Source organism: Acomys russatus, chromosome 30 (assembly GCF_903995435.1).
Source record: "Acomys russatus chromosome 30, mAcoRus1.1, whole genome shotgun sequence".
Taxonomy (NCBI): Eukaryota; Metazoa; Chordata; class Mammalia; order Rodentia; family Muridae; genus Acomys; species Acomys russatus.
Genome location: NC_067166.1, coordinates 19473636 through 19496343, shown reverse-complemented (window position 1 = coordinate 19496343; position 22708 = coordinate 19473636).

Genomic DNA, 22708 nt, shown 5'->3' with positions numbered 1-22708 from the left:
GCAGCCGTGCCAAAAGCTGGGCAAGGTGGCTTGTGTTTATAGTCTCAGCCCCAAGGAGGTGGCAACAGGAGGGTCCACACGATGGAGCATTCACTAGGGAGCCAGGCTAGGTTAATCTGCAAGACATAGGTCCCAGTGAGAGACTGTGTCTCAAATAATAATAATAATAATAATAACAGTAGTAGTAGTAATAATAATGTGTTCAGATCCTGAGGAACAACACCCAAGGTGGACCTCTGGCATCCACAGGCATGTGCGCACATGTGCGCGCGCGCACACACACACACACACATGCACACATATGCACACACATATACATACACACATGTACACATAGGCACACAGACCCGTACACATACACACACATACACACACACAACTGCCATAGAAACAACCAAGGAATCCTAATGATACAATAGAAAACATCTGCCCAAAGCAAAAAAACCAAACACACACACAAACAAAAAAAGCAAAACGCAGATTGAGATACAAAGGAATAAAACAGGAAAATGACAAACATACATCCCACACTATCAACCATGCCCTAAGAAGCAAATTTTTAAAACTCCAGTCAAAAGATAGAGATTGGTAAAATGAATAAACTAAGACAAAACCCAGAAGCCAACTCTAATAGCCCTGTATTAACAGAAGAGCGCATTTAGACAGAGTAAAAGGAAATTTGTGATAATGCAAAGATCATCAAAAGATAAGTAGACTGGCTGTAATAATGAAGTAAATATCTCTAAGATAAATATTATTACTTAAAACAAAAAGGATGTTTATAAATGCTAAGGGGTAAAGAAGACATGAAGTTGAGATTGCTGCGCTGTGGGTCCCAGGGAAACGGGAAGGGGGAGTAGGAGGGGCTGTGACCAAATACATTGTATACACATACAAATTTTTCAAAGAATAAATAAAAACATTTTTCAATAACCTCTTTTATAAAATAGAAACAGTGACTTTTCCCAACTCACATTATAAGAATAATACTATACTGACACAAAAACTAAAAATTAAAGACTAAAGAAATTTAAAAACTAATATCCCTGTGTACATTGATTTTTAAAAAAAAATCAGTAAGTTGAATCTAGCAACATATATTAACTATTAATATATTAACAACAATATATAATATATATAGCAAAGTTGGGTCAACATAAAGAATAAATCAGTGTAATGTAAAAAACAATAAAACACATTTTGTGTGTGTGCTGTGCACATGAGTTCATGTACCTGTGGAGGCCACAAGAGGGCATCAGAGTCTCTGGAGTTGGAGTTACCAGCAGTTATAAGCTGCACAAAGTGGGTGCTATGGACGAAACTCAGGTCCCTTGCAAGAGCAGCCAGTACTCTTAACCACAGAGCTGTCTCTCTAGCTCCTCCGTACTGTTTGCTATAATGAGCTTTTTTGATTTGCACTCTCACCAACAGTATATAAAGGTTTCTTTTCTCCATATCTCATTAGCATTTGTTAGCTTTTGATTTTTTTTTTTTATGAGTGATCCTGAATGAATTGAGATTAAATCTCATTGTGGTTTTGATTTGCATTTTCCTAATGATTAGCTATGTTAATCCCTTCTTTAAGGAATGTCAGTTCAGGTCTGTAGCCCATTTTAAAATTGGGCTTTGTTAATGAATTGTTTGAGTCCCTTATATATTGCATGTTAACTTTTTTAAGATAGTTTCAAATATATTATCTCATCCTGATGGTGTCTCTTTTCTCTAATGATTTTTTTTTCCTGCAGTACAGAAGCGTTTCAACTTGATGGAATCCCATTTGCCTAGATTGCTTTTATTTCTTATACTTTTGAGGTTTCTTCTTAAATCCATGCTTAGACCAATGTTAATGAGACTTCCACCTTAGGTTTTCTTCAGTACTTATGTAGTTTTAGATCTTATGCATATGTCTGCAATCTATATTACGCTACTTTTGGTTCAATGACAGATTGACTTTTGCCAAGTGTGTCAGCATAGTTGGATATTTACATCCTTCTTCTCCATATGAAAATACCTCAAAATGCTCTTAAGTAATAGAATGAAAACAGTAACACTCTTAGGGAAAAAAAGGGCAACTGTTACAACCTTGAGTTAGTTATTGGTTTCTTATCCTTAAAAAGCACAAAGTAAGCCAGGAGTTGATGGTGCACACCTTTAATCCCAGTACTCAGGGAGGCAGAGACAGGCAGATCTCTGTGAGTTCAAGGCCAGCCTGGTCTACAGAGTAAGTCACAGGACAGCCAAGACTACACAGAGGAAACTCTGTCTGGAAAAACAAAACAAAAGAGTCACAAAGTATTTTTAAAGATGTGTTGCATATAACCAAAATCAAAGTGTTCCTATTTCAAAAAAAAATGAGAAAAATGAAAAGAACCCAAAGAATGGGATGAAATATCTGAAGATGATTTTGCAAGGAATTTTATCTAGAGCATACAAAGAATATATAAAAAGCCAACTCAATAAGAAAAACCAATTTGACCAAAATTGGACACAGGGAATGTTGGAGAAATTGCCCAGTGGTTAGAAACACTTGCCGTTCTTCCAGAGGAATCCCTCACAACTGCCTGTTACTCCAGTTCCAGAGGATCTGAACCTCTCTTCTGGCCTTTGAGGGACCTACATGTATGTGGTGTGTGGATAGACAAGCACATAAAATAAAATAAATAAAAATAAACAAATCTTGTTTTTTTTTTTTTAAAAAAAAACATAGGACTTAAGTCAAAATTATCAGCCCCCAGGGAAAGGCCAACCAAATCATAGTGAGATCTCATTCCATAGCTCCTGAGATGGCTCTCATTAGAAACATAAAATAATAAGTGTTGGTGAGGATGTGGACAACTTGTAATTCTTATGCATTGATGGTGGGAACAGAAAATAGGAGTGGCACACCGGAAAGCACTTTTTTTTTTCCCTAAAGTGTTTAAATGCAGATTTACTATAAAATTCCTGTTCCTAGATATATCCTTGGGACTTAATATATTTTCATAAAAAACACTTGCATAGAGATGATGATAGCAGCATTATGCAAGACAGCAATGAAGCAACACACCCACTAGCCAGCGAATGGCTGAACAAAACATGTCTACTCAGCAATTAAAAGAAAGGATCTGACATGGGTACCACCTAAACAAACCTTAGGAACGTTATACCCTATGAAATAAACCAACACAAAAGGCCACAAGGTGCATGATTCCCTCACATAAAACGTCTGATCGGATAGAGACAGAAAAAAGAGTCTAGGGGACAGAGGGAGGAAAAATGGGGTGTGACTGCTAATGCATATGGGATCCCTCTGGGAGCTGCTGACATGGGAGATAATTTATGTTTTAATAAAGTTACCATGAAACAAAAACATAAGTGTACACAGCCAGTGAGAAATTACAATGGAAAACAAACAAACAAAAACTAAACTTGAAGATCAAAGACCCACTTTCGCTCAAAATCTGCTCTCTGACCTTGGGTGGGAGTAGGGGGAGAAGGTAACTTAACCCCTTTAAGTCTCAACTTCTGCATTTAAGAAGCAGGGGGTAAATCTATTCTCTGTAAAAGGTTCTGTGTTGGTCCAAGAGCATTGTGTTTGTGGCTTGTTGGGCAAATGTGCGTTAGCTCTCAAGCTGAGATCCTGAGTTGTCTTCTGAAACTCTTCTTCTCAGACTTGGGCTATTTAAGAATGATGTCATCACTTTTCAAGACTCGATCCCTCCGACTTTAGGTGCTTGTGTGAGTCAGTTTACGTCAGCATAACAAACACCTGGGACAATCAGCTCATAAAGAGAAAATCCCTTTGGCTCACATCCTTGAAGGTTTCAGTGCATGATCGATTGGCCCGGTCGCTTTTGGGTCCGTGAAGAGGCAGCCCATCAAGGTCACACAATCCACGGGCGAAGTCTTCATGTCATGGGCAAGGTATGAAAGAGAAGTCCAGTCTGGTGGCACATGCCTGTGGTCCCGGATACACGGGAGTCTGAGACAGGAGACACAAATTTGAGTAATTTGGTGTGGCTCGGAGAACTTTGCAGGAGGGTAGGGAAAGAACGTAGGAGTTAAGTACCTTAACATGCATACACTCAGGTGCTGAGATGCACGCTCTGGGTCTGCACAGGAATGGGCCCATCCCCTCGCCTCTACTGGGGACCACAGTAGAGCTGGCTCCAGTAGCGTGGGTGCAGGTAAGCTGGCCAGAGGGCATGAGGGGAGAGCCGACTTTACCCCTTGCTGGCTGTGGCATTGGCTGAGCTAGCCGGGGCAGTGCTAGAGAGCTTGCCCTGGTGCTCCCTGAGAGCTGGTGGGCTGACCAACTTAGCTGCCATCAAGGCCCAGATCCAGGGCTTTGAGTTGGCCCACTGCAACATCTACTTCATCTATGAACTGCTGCAAGACCCCCATGACACAGGGCAACCACAGGATATCTGAGAAGAGTCCGGGTAAGGATCCAGGATTGACCGTGTAGCAGAAGCCAGAGGCCTCGAACCAGCCATTGGCTCGCTGCAGTGAACATTTGCAAATAAAGATGTGTGGACAAAAGGATGTACTATGGGGCACACTGTGACACACTACAGCGTCCACAACAATATGTTTTCTATGGTTTTTTGTTTTGCTTTTTGTTTTTTATTTTTATATTCTTTTGGGGGAGGTTGAAAGAGCAGAGGGTGGGTACTAAGGGACAAGGAGATGTGTGGGACTGGGGTACATGATGTGAACTTCACAAAGAATCAATAAAAAGGTGTTTTTTTGTTTGTTTGTTTCCTAAAGTAATAGACAAAAATCCTAGAACACAGCTATAAGGGAACAGTCTCAGCTCAAGATCCCCAAGACCACATTCTCAGCACAAAGGAGAATTATTTGCCCCAGAGGGTCAGAGAACAGAGAATAAGATACAGGGACAGGAGACAGAGGATGAGGGAGAAGAGAAAGAGGTGTTTCCTCCTAGTAGGACAAAGGACTGCCTCTGGATAGAGAAGAGACAGACGTGGTCCACGGGAAAATAGCAATTTATAAAGGGAAAAGGAAAAACCTGTGTTGGGATGAGGTGTTTAATTTTAATTGGTTATGTTAATTAGGTGCGCCAAAGGGGCCTTTTGATTGCTGGACTCCAATACTTTGATAGCTGGACCTTGGTAGTCAGCCTCAAGAGGAGGGGGAAAAAAAGTTGAAAACAGTTCAAAAATATTTTAAAGATGGGTGATGTTGGCTATTTTAGTAGATTAAAAACATCATTAACAGAGAGGGAACTTTAAAGTCAACATATTTCAACAGCAACGGCCACTCTTAGCTCACTCCCTTTCCTGGTAACTTCTTTATTTTGCCTTTAAAAACCCTAATAAAACACCACGTAATTTGCTCCAACACTGTGTTCAAAGCAAAGCTCAAGAGGTTTATTTAGGCCAGCCTATGCACTGCCTACGTTATTTACAGGGCCAATGCCCCCCCCCCCCCATCAAGGGCAGCATTAGAGGGCCACTTCTCTTAGGTCGTATGTTCCTCAGAACGATTCCTGGTAACTCAGTTGTCTTTTCCTAAGACCCCAGGATGTCATGAACAAAAATATACATTGTGAAACCCCCCACCGCCTCCCTAGCCTTGCTTAAATGGAGTTTTCACGGGGTGTAGCCTTCCATTCTTAATATAGAACTATTTCCATTGATGATTCTTTGACCTGACAAATTGTAAAACCTTGAGATTTGGAATTGTTTGCTAATGTTTTCTTAAATCACATCGTCTTGTGGGTCCATAAAATCCTGAGGTTATTACAAATAAATAAATGGTTTCTGGTCATGATGTAAACCGTCTTTCACTGAGGTCACCAGGGGAAGTTTGCTTTGGATGGAAGCAGAGCCTGACAGGGCTGGGCAGCACTCTCCCCAAGGGGCCAGTCAAGCAAGCCAAGCCAAGCCGGCTGCTGTGTGTCTTGCTTTAACGTCCAGGGAGAAACCCAATAGTTTGAAATGTTCTTTCTTCCTAAAATACTCTGAACTGGAGACAAGGACTCTGTCTCCTCGGAGCCAGGTGACAAGAAAGGGATATGTGGGGCATGTTCATGCTACAAGCACTGATGACACTGGACCTCTAAGGGGTCTTCCATGTGCTAGTAACTCCAAAGCAAGTGGCAGAGAGAGAGAGAGGGAGAGAGAGAGAGGAGGAAGAGAGAGGAGAGGAGAGAGAGGGAGAGAGAGGAGAGGGAGAGAGAGAGAGAGAGGGAGGGAGGAGAGAGAGAGAGAGAGGGAGGAGAGGGGGGAGAGAGAGAGAGAGAGGGAGAGGAGGGAGGAGAGAGAGAGAGAGAGAGAGAGAGAGAGAGAGAGAGAGATGGGGAGAGAGATTGGCTGTTTCTGTCATGTTCTGCTGCTGATACTTCTTGAGAAATGGTAAATCACCATTTTCTGGATGTTTTCAGGCCTTCATACCTATCCTAGAGATTAAGATCATAGCTCAGGTTCTGAGACAGTACGTAACCCAGTCTGTGTGGGGAAGAAAGTCCCCTGACACCACACACCGTGGGCCAGGACAACTGGTGACTCACAGCCGGTGCTCCTTGGCGGGACAATGTCCAAGTCTGATTCTTTGGGTTCGAGGCAGAATGTCCTGTACAAAGGATGGCGCTTTCTCAATTCTCTATTCACAAAATAACCTCTAACTCTCCTGCAGTCATGGTAGTGCAGAAATGTGATTTTTCAGAGAATGAAAATGGGGTATTTGCTGGGACTTTGAGCATCATTTGGAGCCATGTTTACGAAATATCTGCCACTGCTTTCTTTTCTTTTCTTTTTTTTTTTTTTAGTTATGATAAAAACACCACCAGATAAAACAGCACCAGTTTCAGGCAAGGACTGTAAGAGACAACGGGGACTCTCATTCCTGGGTAAAGTTTTAGGCTTTTGTGTGTGTGTGTGTGTGTGTGTGTGTGTGTGTGTGTGTGTGTTTTAACTTATGACAGTTATTCATTGCTTCTGCATGTATGTAGTCATATGCTTGTATGTGTTTTGTATGTGTGTGTTCATGGTACATGTGGAAAGATCAGAGGATAGTTTGTGAGAGTCGGTTCTCTTCTTCTGCTAGTCGGGTCCTGGAGACCAAACTCAGGCTTGGCAGCAAGCACCTTTATCCACTGAGCCATCTCACCAGCCCTGTGAGTAATGTTCCAGCTACTTTTGGAGACAGTTTGTTCCTTCTGAATATATTTTTACCAAATGAATCAGCAATTGTGCTCCTTTCTAACTTACACACTCAGGAAACCCTTTCTGTTTGTGTTGATAGCAGCTCTATTCAGAATGGCCAGAACAAGCAACCAGGATGAACTCCAAAGACGAATGGACAGCTTGGTACATCGGGCAATGAGCTGCCCTTCAGTCACTCACAGAAATGGACCGTTAAACCATAAGTTTAATGACAGGGAGCGAGCCGAAATGCACATGACGGAATGGAAGAAGACAATCCGAAAACTCCACACACTGTATAACTTCAACTCTTACATCTGACAAAGGTAAAACACGAAGTTAAAAAAAAAAAAAAAAAAAGACATGGTTGCCAGAGACTGGGCCCAGGGAAACAGTAGATGAAATATGAGGATTTAAGTTAGGGAAATGCTTTTACATGAGGTTTCCAAAGAATGGCAGGCACGTTAGAAGCTGCCTTCGTGAGGCACGGTCAATGAGGGGAACCAGGTTTTACAAAGAACAGACTTTGTTCCCTAGAGAAAAAGACTGGAGGACACTGGGAGTCACAAAGTGGTGACTGGATGGCTGAAAATAGAATATATACATATTATATATGTGGCATGAAAACAGAGAGGGCTAGGTGGGAGAAAGGAGCCCGTCGGAGGGGCAGGGGAGACGGGGAAGGGTTCATGGAGGGTGAATTTAGGTAAAATACACTGTGGCATGCGTGTGTGAAAATGTCATAATTAAACCCGTTCTTTTGTGTGCCAAAAAAATAAAATAAAATAAATAATCCGAGAAGGAGCTTTTATTTATCCTCGGATGTCTGCTTCCTCATTTGCTTTCTGGTTGGTTTTTATCGTAACAAGAATCCCAAGATTTCCGTTGTCCCATATCACTCATCTGCGTTCCCGCATCCCCAGTGTGACCAGCCGCCGCCCTTTCCACCCCAGACTCTTTCTCAGGATGTTCGCTGGAATTCATACCCAACGTCCTCCACTGCTCATCTGTATCTCTCTCCCTTTACTTTCTGGTTCTACGATGCTGCAGGAGCTATGTGTCCCCGCAGTCGGTCCCTTCAAGTGATCCTAAGCTGGGACAGGCGCCTCCCTGTCCTTCATCTGTCTCCCAAGCCAGTCTCTCACCTTCCTTCTCAGACATCCGATGATGCTGGACCACCCAGGAGCCTCAGCAGAGTCCTTGGAGATTTTACACTAGGTTCAACTGCTCTCGATTGAGCCTTCTGCGTTCCACACTTCCTCCCACACTGCAACAACTCTAGCGTTCACTGACACCTCAGTGACAACTTCAGTGCCTCCTGCCTACCACAGAGCCTTACAGCTATCAGCAGAAGGACTTCCCACATGAATCTCAGGGAAACATAAATATTCGGCCCAAAGCAGAGACCAAAGCCCTGTTGGCTGACAGTTGCTTCGTGGAGGCAGAAGTACTTCCTCATTTCCAGATGACCCTAGAGTCAAGCCAAAGCACTTAGGCAGAGAAAGCAAATTGGTTACTATCATTGCACTAAGGGGAGTACTGAGTGATGAGATCACGGCGTCATGGGACATGATCACCTATAGCTTCTCCACTTATTGGTTCGTGTCAACCTCAACTAGGTCTTTGGTAATCTCTGAAAACTCTGTTTTATTTCTGTAGGTGACTCTGCTTCCCTTCCTCACTGTCTCCTCTCTGCTTAGTGTTCAAATGGGTTCTCTTTACGCTTTATCCTCACTCCGTGACCTCATTTGCAATTTACGAGAACCTATGGAAGCCATCCTGCCAACGTAGATCCTGCCTTTCCTCCACCCTTCCTGCCATATCTGGCTGACTCTGAATGAGCGGGGCGCGTCCAATAGGTCCTATCCCTCCTTCCTACTCCAGGACAGCGCACTGCCTCAGCCATGTTCCTAAATCAGCATTCACACAAGCTGTAGCTTCTCCCATGGCAAAAGGCAATGACTAAGAAGAACAAGCAGAGAGCAAGCCGAGCATTGCTTCCTCCACAGCTGCTGTGACCCACAGAGCTTTGGGATTGACCTGCCTGGGGTGACAGGAATGAAGAAACAACAGACAGAAAAGAAAAGCTAGTGTTGGCTGGCCTTGAGCTCGGAGCAGCAGCCTGGGAACTCTGTAGGGAGGAGGAGGAGACTAGTTAGCTCATCTCAGCAGGGGTCTCTAAGGCACGGGGGGGGGGGGGGAGCAGGGGGGGCCGGGGAAGCAGTCTTAGTGCCTGTTACCAGGGAAGCAGAAGCAGAAGTGGTTGGTGTTCTCTGTACACTCTGTCAGCATCCATACCCAAATCAGGGGAAGGGCATGATATTCCCATGAGTCTGAGGCACTTGGTTCCTTGACATGGCGATGCTCCTGTCCACAATACAAACTTTCAGGAACCTATCTGTTTTGCACATATAGCAAGACTCCTCATGAGACTAGTGTGTGTGTTCCTGCTGCCTTGACCTCCTTTTCTTCTACTTACCTAATTTTTTTAAAGACTTTCCATATTGAATAATTTCAATCATATGTAGAAAATGAAAGATAACAGAGAACCTCATAATTGTATCATACAGAATTAAGAATTATGAACAGGTTGGGCATGATGGCGTACACCTTTAGTCGTACACTTGGGAGGCAGAGCAGATAGATCTCCATTAGTTCAAAACCAGCCTCATCTACAGTGCAAATTCCAGGCCAGTCGGAGCAAGATAGTGAGACCCTGTCAAAGACAAACAAACAAACAACAAGACAAACAAACAAAGAATTATGAGCAGATGCAGGTTGCTTCATTTCTTTTCCTCTTGCTGAAGTATTTTTAAAACAGGTCCCAGGAAGTAGGGTATTTCACTCACGGATGTTTCAGACTGCAGCCATTAAAACTGAGGAGTTTCTTAGACAGCTTCGCTATTACACAAGACTGATGCAACAGGATTACAGAACAGTAATTCCCGCTCTCCTTTAAAGCCAAGCCAGTCTGCACAGGGCTTTTGCTTTCACTGTTTCACAGAGAACTATGTTACTAAACCCAATGGCCATTCTTTACTGCACTTTGCTTAGAGCTTGAGGGGGTTCCTAAAATGAGGAAGTTTGCTTTAGCCTGTTCAAGTTGTAACAAAAACACCACAAACAGGGATGGCTAAGACGTAAGAGAAACGGATTTCTTATAGTTCTAGAAGCTGGGGTTCAAGGTCAGGGGTGCCAGCAGATTTAGTGTCCAGCAGCACTTCCTCTCTTCTTCCTCTGTGTCCCTTCCTCATCGTGCACCCACTGACATGGTGAAAGGTCCAGGCAGCTCTCTGGCACCTTAGTTGTAAGGACACTAATATCGTTATGGACGGCTCTGTTCTTGAAATCCAATTGCCCATTTTGATTTTTTTGAGACAGGGTTTCTCTGTTTCACAGAGGCCTGGCAGTCCTGGAACTCTGTAGACCAGGTATAAAGAGAAGACCTCCTGTGCTCTGTCTTTCAGTCATTTGTTGGCATGAAAAGGCTCCTCAGTTATGCTTCTTAGAAATGAGGCCAAGTGTGTGAGGATGGAAATGGCGGGCTTGGTACCTGCGTTGGGAGGAAGGAGCCTGGTCCACCTGGAGTACAGCAGGCCATCATGTGTGAGATGGGCAGGGAGGGCAGCTTCATGAGTGGGCACAGCCAGCATCTCAGCTGCCACTTAGGTGAGGCTTAGTCCCTGAGTGACCTTCACATTTGCAGCTAAAGAGACACAATGGCACGAAGCAGGTGTTGGTGATGGCACCTGCTGAGAAAGGGGGCAGGCAGATGCGAAGAGCAATCTGTGGCATCCTTGGGATACCTGTGGTAGCGGTGTCTCTTCACCCCAAGGCTTTGTCTCGAGTCGGCAGTGATGACATCAGCATAAGTGAGCAGCTCACAGAACTGGCACTGTGCCAAGCCCTGTCTATCGGTCAGTCTCCTGTGCTTTTCAGCATCTGTGGTGACTGGCTTCCTTGGGACCACTGCACAGTGCTGGCATGGCTAGGGACAGGGCAAAGAAATGCCCTGGATCAACCAAGCCTCAAAAACCTATTCGCAGTCTAGGCACCAAAACGAATGCTCAGAACTCAATGCCCACACAAGACTTAGAGAAACGGTGACTGAAGTGTGTGGTTGAGGGACAGCCCAACAATCCTGAAGGCAGCGCTTGGGGCTTACCAGGTACCTAGTTGGCTCAAGAGGGAAAGATGGCCACTGCTCCCAGAAGTTGCCTTCAGTACTCTTTCTTTCTAGTTGCATTTTTATTGAAATAATTTGTGCGACACAGAAACACCTTTCCTTCACTTTTGGCAGTGCGGGGGATCAACTATGTTAGGCAAGTGGATTGACTATATACAGCCATTTTATTTATTTAAAATGGTTTTTTGAGATTTATTATTACTTATACAGTATTCCGCCTGCATGTGTGCCTGCCTGCCACAAGAAGGCACCAGATCTCATTACAGATGGTTGTGGTTGTTGGGGAAGTGAACTCGGGCCCTTTGGAAGAGCAGGCGGTGCTCTTAACCTCTGAGCCATCTTTCCAGACCCAAATCCACCGTTTTTAAAGTACATAACTTGGTGTGTTTAGTGCAGTCGACCATCAGTAGCCTACAGTGCAGTCAGTGCCATCTCCTCACACACTTCCATCTCTATGGCTTTGCTCATTTAGAAATTTCATATACATGGAATCTTACACAGCATTTGAAGGCCCACCTATGTTTTATCATGCGGCAGCATTTGTTTTATAGCTGACTAGTATTCCATCACGAGAACAAAATGCCTTCTGTTCATCTGTGATTAATTAACGGGCTTTTCCTACTTCTTGGTTAGGAACAATGAAACTCCGAACATCTGGGTACCAAGATTTCTCTAAAGAGTTACTCTCTGCTCTTGGGTACCTAGGAGTCAGTTTTCAGGTTACTGACGTCATCAGTTCTTGCTCTTTTGGTCCTGTGTACCAAAGCTTGGAGCAAAACGACCCCAGTGCTGTCCTTGTTGCCAGGCTCCGGGAGTGAGGCTCTGGGCCAGAGAAGGTCCTGGGGCAGTCTTGGGGTATGCAGAAATGTAGCTGGGACCACAGTCTCTCTAGCAAGAGAACATGGCTGTGGCGGTAGAGGATGGCAGGCCAGAGTTATCCTTCAATGCCTACTCTGTCTGTTTCCACAGTGCATGAGCCTGGGCCCTATTTGCATACCATCCACTGTTGTCCTTCTTGGGAACACCCATTCTGGTCAGGTAGTCAAGAGAATAACTCCAAATAGCTTATAGGGTATATTTTTTAAAATTATTTTTAAAATTTTTTTATTAATTTATTCTTGTTACATCTCAATGGTTATCCCATCCCTTGTATCCTCCCATTCTTCCCTCCCTCCCATTTTCCCCTTATTCCCCTTCGCTATGACTGTTCCTGAGGGGGATTTCCTCCTCTGTATATCTGCATACTAGCCCAAGGGGCATGTCCCATGAAAGCCTTCACTTACCAGGAAACTGGGACAGAGGGGAGGACGTCCTATTGGGACGCTAGATGAGAGAAGAATGGGAGAATAGCAAAGTAGAAGGATCCAGAGGGTCCTAGAAACCTACAAGTAGAACATTATGATATGCAGATTTGGACCTAGGGGTAGGGTGTATTTTTAAATGATTTCAAAACCAGTTTGATGTATGTGGGCGTTTTTTGGCCAGTGTAAATGCCTGTGCACCGTGTGCATGCAGTGCTCATGGATGCCAGAAGAGGGCACCAAACCCCCTGAAACTGGAGTTACAGATCATTTGTGAGTGGCTGTGTGGGTGCTGGGAATTGAACCCAGGTTCTTTAGAGGAGCAGCTGGCGCTCATAAGTGCTGAGCCATCTCTTCATTCCCTTAGTAGGATTTTTTAAATTAACACTTTGGAAAAGACTTAAAAAAAAAAAAAAAAAAAAAAAAAAAAGCCTGTTCATGTGTTCTGAGCGAGAGCCAGAGAGCAACCAGGCTGGGCTCCTACTACCAAGCTTCCTCAGCCCAGTCTCACACTATGTTAGTGGGTTTTATATTGTTGCAATCAAAATATTTGACAGAAACAACAGAGGAGGTATTTGGCTCATAGTTTCAGAGAACTTCAGCCATCAGAGGGGAGAATGCATGGCTGACAGGCTCAATTCATGTTAGCAGTAAGTCGTAGTGGATATAAACATGGTTTTGTTTTTATCCCAAGTGTGGGATGGGGAACAGACTTGTGAGAGATCAGGTGATGTTTATCCACTAGAAAATGAACCACCTCGTACGGGGGCTTGGTTTTTGTCAGCTGAAACACATCTTAGTACAGACTCTGATACGTGTGTGTGTGTGTGTGTGTGTCTGTGTCTGTCTGTCTGTTTGTCTGTCTGTCTGTCTGTCTGTCTGTCTGTCTGTCTGTCTCTCTCTCTCTCTCTGTGTCTGTGTGTGTCTGTGTCTGTCTGTCTGTGTCTGTGTCTGTGTCTGTCTGTCTGTCTGTGTCTGTCTGTGTGTCTGTGTCTGTCTGTCTGTCTTGGTATTATTTGGCTGTCCATCGCTCCACTTTGAGATGCTCCTAGAGAGAACCATGCCAGAGGACACTTTGGGGCTCTGGGTTCTGGCTGCTGTTCCAGGTTCCAGCAGCAACTTTGGTGGAATTGCTGGTCTGCTGAAATTCTGCAGACTACTCCTAGGGAATCACTCCCAGGAACTGAGTCAAGAAAGATCTGCTTCTCCTGTTCCCATTAACCTCTTTTCTCTCCTATCTAGGGTAGGTAGGCTGGAAGGGAGGTGTACACGTTTTTAAAACCCTAAATAAAGCAGGTTTGGAAAAGGTCAAAGCCTACAGTAAGTCATATGAGGTAGCAGCTGTTCATGAGGCAGAGAGCAAATGGAACCAGTAGTCGGGCTAGCTCCTTTAAATGTCCGCTCCTTCAAGTGACCGCCTTCCGCCATCTAGACCCCACATGCTAAAGGCAGCCGCCTGCAAAAGTAGCAGCAACTGGGAAACAAGTCTTTAGCCTAAGTGCTGCAGCCAGAGGCGCTTGACCCTGAGAGCCTGTCTAGCGTGATGAGGGAACAAAGAAAGAGCAGATGCGTCTGTACAAAAAGCAGGGGACGGGTGAACCGCGCACTCTGATGGAGTGGCACCATCTGCTCCACAACCCAGAACCTCGGGCTGTAGCCATCTGGGAGGAGGACTCGATGGCTCCTGGTTTTTGCGCACACTGCCGTCATTTGCGATCTTCCCATGGATCTGAGGCGTGTCACTGGCCCTCGAATGGCTGTGTCGGCGTCAAGAAACACACATTCGCTCAGGACGTTACCTGTTCTTTACACATTGACTAAGGGCTTCCTCGGCTTTCCACACATGAACCTGTGGGCAACATTTCAGGTTCAAACCATGACTTGGTTTTTCTTTCAGGGATCAGAAGGAAAGTATGCGTGCTGCCTTGATTCCTTTTCCTGTTGCTATTTTAAGATACTCTGCTGAAGGAGAGATAAACCTGGTTTTTTGTTTGTTTGTTTTTATGATCTCAAGTGCGGGATCAGAACGGTCTTGTGAGAGAACAGGTGAGGTTAATCCACTAGAAGACCAACCACCTCGTGCGGGAGCTTGATTGTTGCCAGCTGAAAAGATCCCATGAACAGACTCTGGGAGGAGATATATAAATGAGCCCAGAACTGAAGGTGGGGCTTTTGGGAGACTTCAGATAGTTTTGGCTGTTCATCACTCCATTTCGAGATGCTCGTAGAGAGAACCACTTGAGGGAAGGCTTCGGGTCTCCGCCTCCCGCTGAGGTTCTGGGTTCTGGTTGCTCCAGGTTCCAGCAGAAGAAATCCTGCTGATTACACCAGGAGAACCGTTCCTCGGAACTGATATCCTTACGGTTTTGTTATTGTTTTCTTTAATCCTCATTTACTATTGGTTTGATTAGTCAGGTTATAAGTGATGCATGCTCGGCTAATAAGGTGTAATAAAATATATTGGTTAAGAAAACTGAGCCTACACTCTGCTAAAAACAACTTGAGGGAGGAAGGGTTCCAGTAGGCTCATGGTTCCAGATTACAGTTCGTCACGGTGGAGAAGACACAGTCTTAGAAACCTGAAGGAGCTGGACACAGAGCACACATAGTCAGTAGCAAAGAGCAATGCAGACATGCACACCCATGCTTAGGTCACTCTATTCATTCTTATGTAGTTCAGGGTCATCCACCTAGGGGATGGTGTCACCCACAGTGGGCAAGGCTCCCTACCTCAATTAGTGTAATCAAGATAATCCCTCCAGGAGTGCTCAGAGGTCTATCTATCGGGTGATTCTAGATTCTGCCAAGTTGGTGTTAACACTAATCATCGTATGTGCTGAGGTATTTCTGACTAGTCCCTCTGAAAACTGCCAACCTAACCAAGCAGCACAGCTTTGTTCTAGTTTTTCCTTCTTACTTCCTCTTGGGCCATTCTGTGTTCCTCTCATGAAGCCTGTCCCATAGACAATATCTCAGAGTGGTTGTCATTCTCAGCACAGATGCCGAGGCCCCACCACATGAGAAATCCAGTGTTTGCTCCTGCTGTGATTAAGGTTAAGATGGTGTTTAAGCATTTTCCTAGTGCTAGATATTGAAATAGGCACTCAGAGAAGTGTCCACCTGGCCCAGGTAGCCCATGCTGTAGCCAGTCACAAGGCTCTGGGTCGATTTGCAGGCGGCCTTACCCTAACCACCACATTCAAGGCACGTAGTAGACATCCGGCTAACAAATGAGACTGAGTAAGGCCCAGGTCTTACCATCGAGAAATCTACATATTGGTAGAAATATGAGAAGGAAAGAGGGCAGTAAAGCAGAGAGCAAAGATTTGCAGTGGGTGGGGGATGGGGGGTGGGGGAGAATAGGGGGTGGGGGTGGGAAGGGAGAGAAAAAGCAGAATCCGCCATAAGAGTCTAGCTTTACGTGGAGGCTTGAAAGCTGGAAAAAGACAGCATGTATGCCCCCTTCCACCTAGATCACTATGTAGAAGGGGGGAGACAGAAGAGCAGTCCTCTACCTGAGTCCATTTGGCCATTCCCGGAGTCCTTGAACTCGGAGGAGTCCCACCTGCGGTCACAACTGAGGCTATTCCTCTGGTCGCAATTGCCTGCTTGAAAAACACAAGGGATATGAAGAGCTTCTGCTCCAGAGAAGTTAATTTTTGCACAGCTCTCTCCACCCCACCTCCAAAACTGTGTACATTTTATGATTATTCAAACCAGCATAATTCTTATAGCCTGTGGCTAAGTCCATCCCTTCTTATTCTAGAAGGACTAACAGTGTGAATATTTAGACTGATGCTTTTAACCCAAGAGGGTCCTGGTGGGCAGTGAAAGCAGCTGGAAGAGGTTATTCGCTCTCAGGCTCTGGCAGGGGAGTATACAGGGTCCAGTTCAGCGCATGCGCAGCAGAGATTTCTTCCACCACCAACTGGGATCACAGCCAAGCTTTCAGATACCTGTCAAGAGTGCTGAAGAATTCCAGGCTTGTGCCTGTGTCTGGAGTCAACCCTGGTCAAGTCGGCTGGCAACCTGGGAGGTAGCAATGGGTACCCAGGGCTCACTGGGGGACCCATCTCTTTGTGATTGTGTTTTTAGAAACATTTTGTGTGTGTGTGTGTGTCCTTCGAAGCCTTGTTAAACTTCAGCCTTCTACCGGCTGCCCTGAGGTGTATTCCCCTCTTTGAGGAAGCTGACAGGGGAGATCTTGGAGAGGCTAGGTGGTTGTTGGCTCAGGACTGGCCACTCACCCTTCCAGACTTCTGGAAACCTGCTGACTCACGGCACTCCTGCCCTCCCCTTGGTAGGCAGCGCCTGAAGCAGTTCCCAGTGCTTCAACTGTTAACTTGGATTTTTCCAAAATGTGTTTCTGGTTAGTTTAAAAAAGGATAAACAAGATTTAATAGCTGGCAATGAATCACATTTTTTCCCCTCCCAAAACTCTATTTGGATCCACTCAAACGCCTGTCGTTCCACTTTTGTACAAATAAATAAATCTCCTTTTCTTTTGTGCATTTTTCTCTGTCCTGCATTTCCTAAAATACAGTTTGTTTGACGGATGAGTTAAGCAGTTCTGAGGTTTGTTTTTTGGCTCTGCAGGCAACTGAGTTGTTTTCTCATCATAATTCAACAGGACAAGGTTACTACCCTCTGGAACACTCACACCTCATTTAGAACCAGAACCTTCTCCCCCAGTGTAATCACCAGCTGTCCATAGGACGCTGCCAGGTACTCACTCTGTGCGCACCGCCCACCTGTCCGTCGTGTGGTATCTATACAGGGCATCCTTAGAGCACACAGACCTTTGGAAGTAAAGTCATAAGCAGATAGGAAGCTAAGCTAAAGCGATAATGAGCTAGGCCCACCATCCACGTAGGCTCAAGGCACTTCAGCCAAGGGCTTGATAAGCAGAAATTGACCTCACTTCATTGAAATACAGACCATGCAATCAGTTTTAAAGGCAGAGATCTGGGAAAGTGTCAAACTGAAGTTAAGCCTATGCACTTCCTAAAGTGGTGGTCCTAGACCAAAAGTGATGTTTTCCAAGCAGACATGTCATCAGGCTTCAAGCCCTTGGCGAGACAGAGAAGTGACTTCTAGAACTGTCTAGTATAATCAAAGATGAGGCAGCAGAGTCTGGAGGACTTTGATTTCTTGGCCAGCCTGGGCTACAACATGAGACCCTGTTTTGCTGCTATTGTTCCTGCTTTTTGTTTTGTTTTGTCCTTAAAAAGCAGGTCTACAAAACATATATATAAAGTTAAAGGTCTCCTTTAAAGATTCCTACTTGAGCCAGACACGGTGGCACACACCTTTAATCCTAGCACTTGGGAGGCAGAGGCAGATGTATCTCTGTGAGCCAGCCTGGTCTACAAAGCAAGTCTACACAGAGAAACCCTGTTTCAAAAACCCTAAAAATTAATAATAATAATAATAATAATAATAATAATAATAATAATAATAAAGATTTCTGCAGAGCCTCTGTGAGCCTATGATCAAGATGCTACTGTGTTGGAGAGAGGCGGGGCTTCTAAAATGGGCGGGGAGAGCAGAACCCAGAAGTGGGCTCAGCGGGCATAGGAACAAGCAAACAGAGGAACAGGCATGTGACTTTTACCCATCTCACAATAGAAAGAGAATGGCTTCTTATATCCATGGAGCACTTCGAGGTGTCCAACACTGGACCCTTTACAGGATCAGCCTTCTTTGTGGAGCTCTGAGATGAAGCTGAGCAAGGACAATGACTGTGGTTGTATTTTGGACCATCAGAGGCCCCGTAGAAGAATTTTGGTTTACCACTCTACTCTTTTCTATGCTCTTTTACAACCATAACTAGTCAGGTCCTAACACTGTGTGAGAGTTTCTCTACTGGCACATTTTCTGGGTTGCATTTCTTAGTGTGGAAATCCTGACTTTAAAAAAAAAAAGCCCTTGCTTAGGAAACATGAAAAATTGCAAACCAGTTTTCTGCTTGGAAGATTGCATTATGCAGGACTTTCTGAGAATTCTGAGCTGACATAGTCCTGGCACCTGGTGTGTGTGTGTGTGTGTGTGTGTGTGTGTCACTAGTCACTGATGCCACAACCCCCAGGGCTATTTCCTAGGGCTCAGCACTCACATGGCCTGGCTGCTGGCTGTGCTGACTCCAACATTAATCAACTCAGCATTTGGATCCAACCCAAGGCACCCACTGGATTGCCATAGATGCCTCTGCTCTCAACTGCCAGCAAAGAGATTAGTCAGTGGAGGGTGCCAGGTCCACACCACACAATCTGCATGGAAGTCTAAGGGGGACTCATAAGTAAGCTGAACAGCTTGCGGGTGAAAGGTCCCCTCAGTAATCTGCCAACTCAAACCTTCCCCCACGAGGCATTTTGCCTATAGCAGCAACATTACTGTGGTAGTGAAGATCTGGGCAGATTGTGACCACTTTTGAAAGTTATAATCTCCTTTGGCTAACTGTTCAGCAACAGTAATAGACTCCTTTTTTTTTTTTTTTTTTTTTAATGTGTGTGTGAGTTTGGGAGAGTGCATTCATGTGCATGTGTGCATGTACATGAGGGCACATATGTGTAAAGGCCAGAGGACAATCTCATATGTCATCCTCAGGATGGCTGTCTACCTCTTTTAAGGCAAGGTCCCTTACTGGTCTAGAACTCACCAGTTCATCCAACAAGCTCCAGACATCATCCCTGTCTCTTCCTTCCTTGTGCTGTGACTGTGAGAGTGTCCGCCACACCCAGCATTTGTCTGTGGGCTCTAGGACTGAACTCAAGTCTGCGCTCCTGCAAAGCCAACACTTTACTGATGGAGGCATCCCACCCTGACTCCAACCTTAGGACTCATCCTTAGTGACACGAGGCGGGGCGGGGGGGGGGGGGGCCGCAGGAGAGAACATCAGAACTTGTGTTCGGGTAAGTCTGAGAGTAGGGTCATCCCCATGACAGCAGCTTGGCACTGAGCATTGAGCACAGTGTCAATTACACCCATCTTTACTCCGTTCCGTATTTCACGTGTTCGCATATGGAAAGCAAGGCCCGGGACGTTACCCAGGAGAGATGCTCGTTAGAAATCGCGGTGATGTGTTAAGAGAAGCAGGCAGTAATGAGTCAAAATTCACCTCATCAAGGGGGTGGGGTAGTGGGGGTGACGATCTGCAGATAACATTGTACATCAGGCAGGAGACAAATGTCTGCCTGGCTTGTCACCCGCCATTTCACGGCAATGATTTCTCAAAGCCTAAAACCATAAGGAGTCCAAGCCAGAGCGGAAGGGCGGCGTGACCTCCCGTGCTCATTGATTTAATTTTCCCCTCCGAACACACGCAGCCCCATAATTAGAACATTTACCGACCATAAATACAACTTAAACTCTGTACATGTGTGTCTGCGTGTATGGGGAAGTCTTGAGCCCGAGATACGGTTTCAATAAAAACAGTCTTTCCGCGCTGATTAGAATGTGTAAAAAGGAAATCTGTTTTTACCACAATCTACTCCAAACTGGTGTTGGCAGCCACACTCTCGGCTAATAAATGTCAATACCAAAGCTACACTGAGGTATAAATTAAAGGCCTTGCAATCCCGGGATTTGGGGCTTAGCTTGGAATAGCTTGCCCAGCCTACTCTGCTCTGCCCAGCTGTGGAGGAATGCCACAGCCTTTGTCTGAATCTCGGTCTAACGAAGGGGATGTGATTAAGGGTGCTTCTCTCTAAAATGTTTTGGAAAAATACTTATTTCCTGTCCCTTAAAATGGTAGTGATTGCACTCTGGATCTATGAATGCATTAAGAACTAGAGTATTTAATTAATTAAAAATGTAATGTTGCTGGGCGTGGTGGCGCACACCTTTAATCCCGGCACGGGGGAGGCAGAGGAGGCAGATCACTGAGTTCAAGGCCAGCCTGGTGTACAAATCGAGTCCAGGACAGCCAAGGCTAACACAGAGAGACCCTGTCTCGGGGTAGGGGGGGAGTGGGGGGGGGGGGGGAGTAATGTCTTGTACTTTGATCTTCCTTTCTTCTTTCTTTTTATTTCATATATATATGTGAGTGTTTTGCCTGGATGTATGGAAGTGCACTGTGAACATGCCCAGTGGCCAGAGCAAGTGCCAGATCCCCTGGAAATGGAGCAGTTGTGAGCGGCCATGTGGTGACTGGGACTAGAATACGGGTCCACTGCAAGGGGAGGAAAGTGTTCCTAACCACTGAGCCACCTCTCCAGCCCTGTGTATTCTGGTTTTCATTTCCTTTTGATTTATGAAGATTAAAATCCAGGATCCCATCCTTTATTTCCCCCATGGAGACCAACAGCAGCTGCAGAGAGCCCTCCTGGGAGGCAGCCGACTCGGAAGAGAACTGTGGACTGTGGGTGCTGAGCGTTGGGGAGTGCAGATGCAGGAGTGGGGTGTGGTCGGGTCTGCCTACCAGAAGGCCAATGAGCGGTGCCCATTTCTCTTCCATAGATACAGCCAAAAGAGCTCGGAAAGACAGTGTAGGCGTGGCCTGGGAGGAGCCGTAGAAAGACTTCACAGAATGTCCGTTTACCTCCATCAGGCTGGCTGTGGGGTGGATTGTAATGACAAATACCAAGGGCAATGACGCTAGCAAGGATGTGCTAAGGGCCAGAGACTGTCCATTTAACTACAACCCTAACCACCACCAGGCAGGAGACATTATCATTTCTACTCTAAAAAATAAAGAAACCGAAGCGTTGTGGTTTGGGAACTTCCCACAGTCACACGGTGATGAAGGCAGACTCGGGGGATGAAGGCAAACTCGGGTGATGATGGTCTGGCACTTCAGTCAGATCCCGCCCTCTAACTCTCCACTTACTTATGCTACTGAGCAGGAACCCAAACTCTCTACGTGAGCTCATCCATCTATCGCTCGCTGCAGTGTTGTGAAGCATGCAATATTACAGGGTACAGAGCCCTGGTATCTAGTAAGGGTCCCTAGTAAGAAAATGCAGACAGGCAAGAAGGCCTCAGAGCCCTCTATTAAAGCCATTGCTGACAACATGCCTGACAGAAGGCAGCGGAAGCTAACCTGCGTCCCCCACTAGTCTTCTCTTCTGCCTCATTACACTTGATCTAACTCCAGGCAAGTGACTAAGCGTTTGTTTGTTTGGTTGGTTGGTTGGTTGGTTTTTTTTTTTCCTGCGTGTTCCTGCACTGTCACAAGAAGTGCAAAGTAGGACGAAGCTGCTCATCTTTCACTCCTCAGGGTTGCTAGGCCTTTCCTTGGGTTTGAGTCACACCTGGTGAAGACTGTGTTTCCATGCACACCTGTGTAAACACAAGGGGAGAACACTTTCATGGGGAGATCACTTCAGAGTAAAAAAAAGTGAACTGACTTGCCCAATATTGCCATCTATTTAAAGTCACAACTGGGACTCAAAATCCATGCCTACATAGAAATGCCATGACACAAAGCGCCAATCTCTCTTATAGCCCTTCACAAATAACGACTTAAAATTTTCTCTACTTGTGGAGCAAGAAAGGGAATGAGCTGAAACGCACAGCTCTCTGTGGCTTTATTGACACAACTCAGAGCCTCCATGTTAACTAGCACACACACTGCACTCAACTATTTTCCTTCCTCTTCCTTCCGTGAGATTAGGTCCCTCTGTGCTCTTCAACCTGCCCTTCTGGGGGAGCTGGAGACAGGGGATCCTCCATGAGAGACCCTCCTCCGTAACACGTCATTCCTGAGTTTGCCTGAGGATCCTCACTAGTTGACCTTCCCAAAAGGTGAAAGGTCATCACTCTGTGGGTTGTTTTCCCCAGGTAGTTAGGGAACGCTGTCCCAGGCTGCTTTTTAGTGGGCTTGTTTTTCTTGTTTCTGTAATGGTTGGCTACAGGGATGCCACAATATTTTGGAAATTTCTCTAAACCATTTTCCATGCACCCACGGGTGATGATTAAAATGATAGGAGTGTTTCATAAACACCCTAAAGAAATAAATACATAAAAACAAAGTTTGTAAGTAAGGTAAAGCTAACTTAGCTAAAATACAACTTGAAAGCTAATCAGAATCCAAAGAGTTTTATGTCCCTAGAATTCAGGCCATAGAATATAAA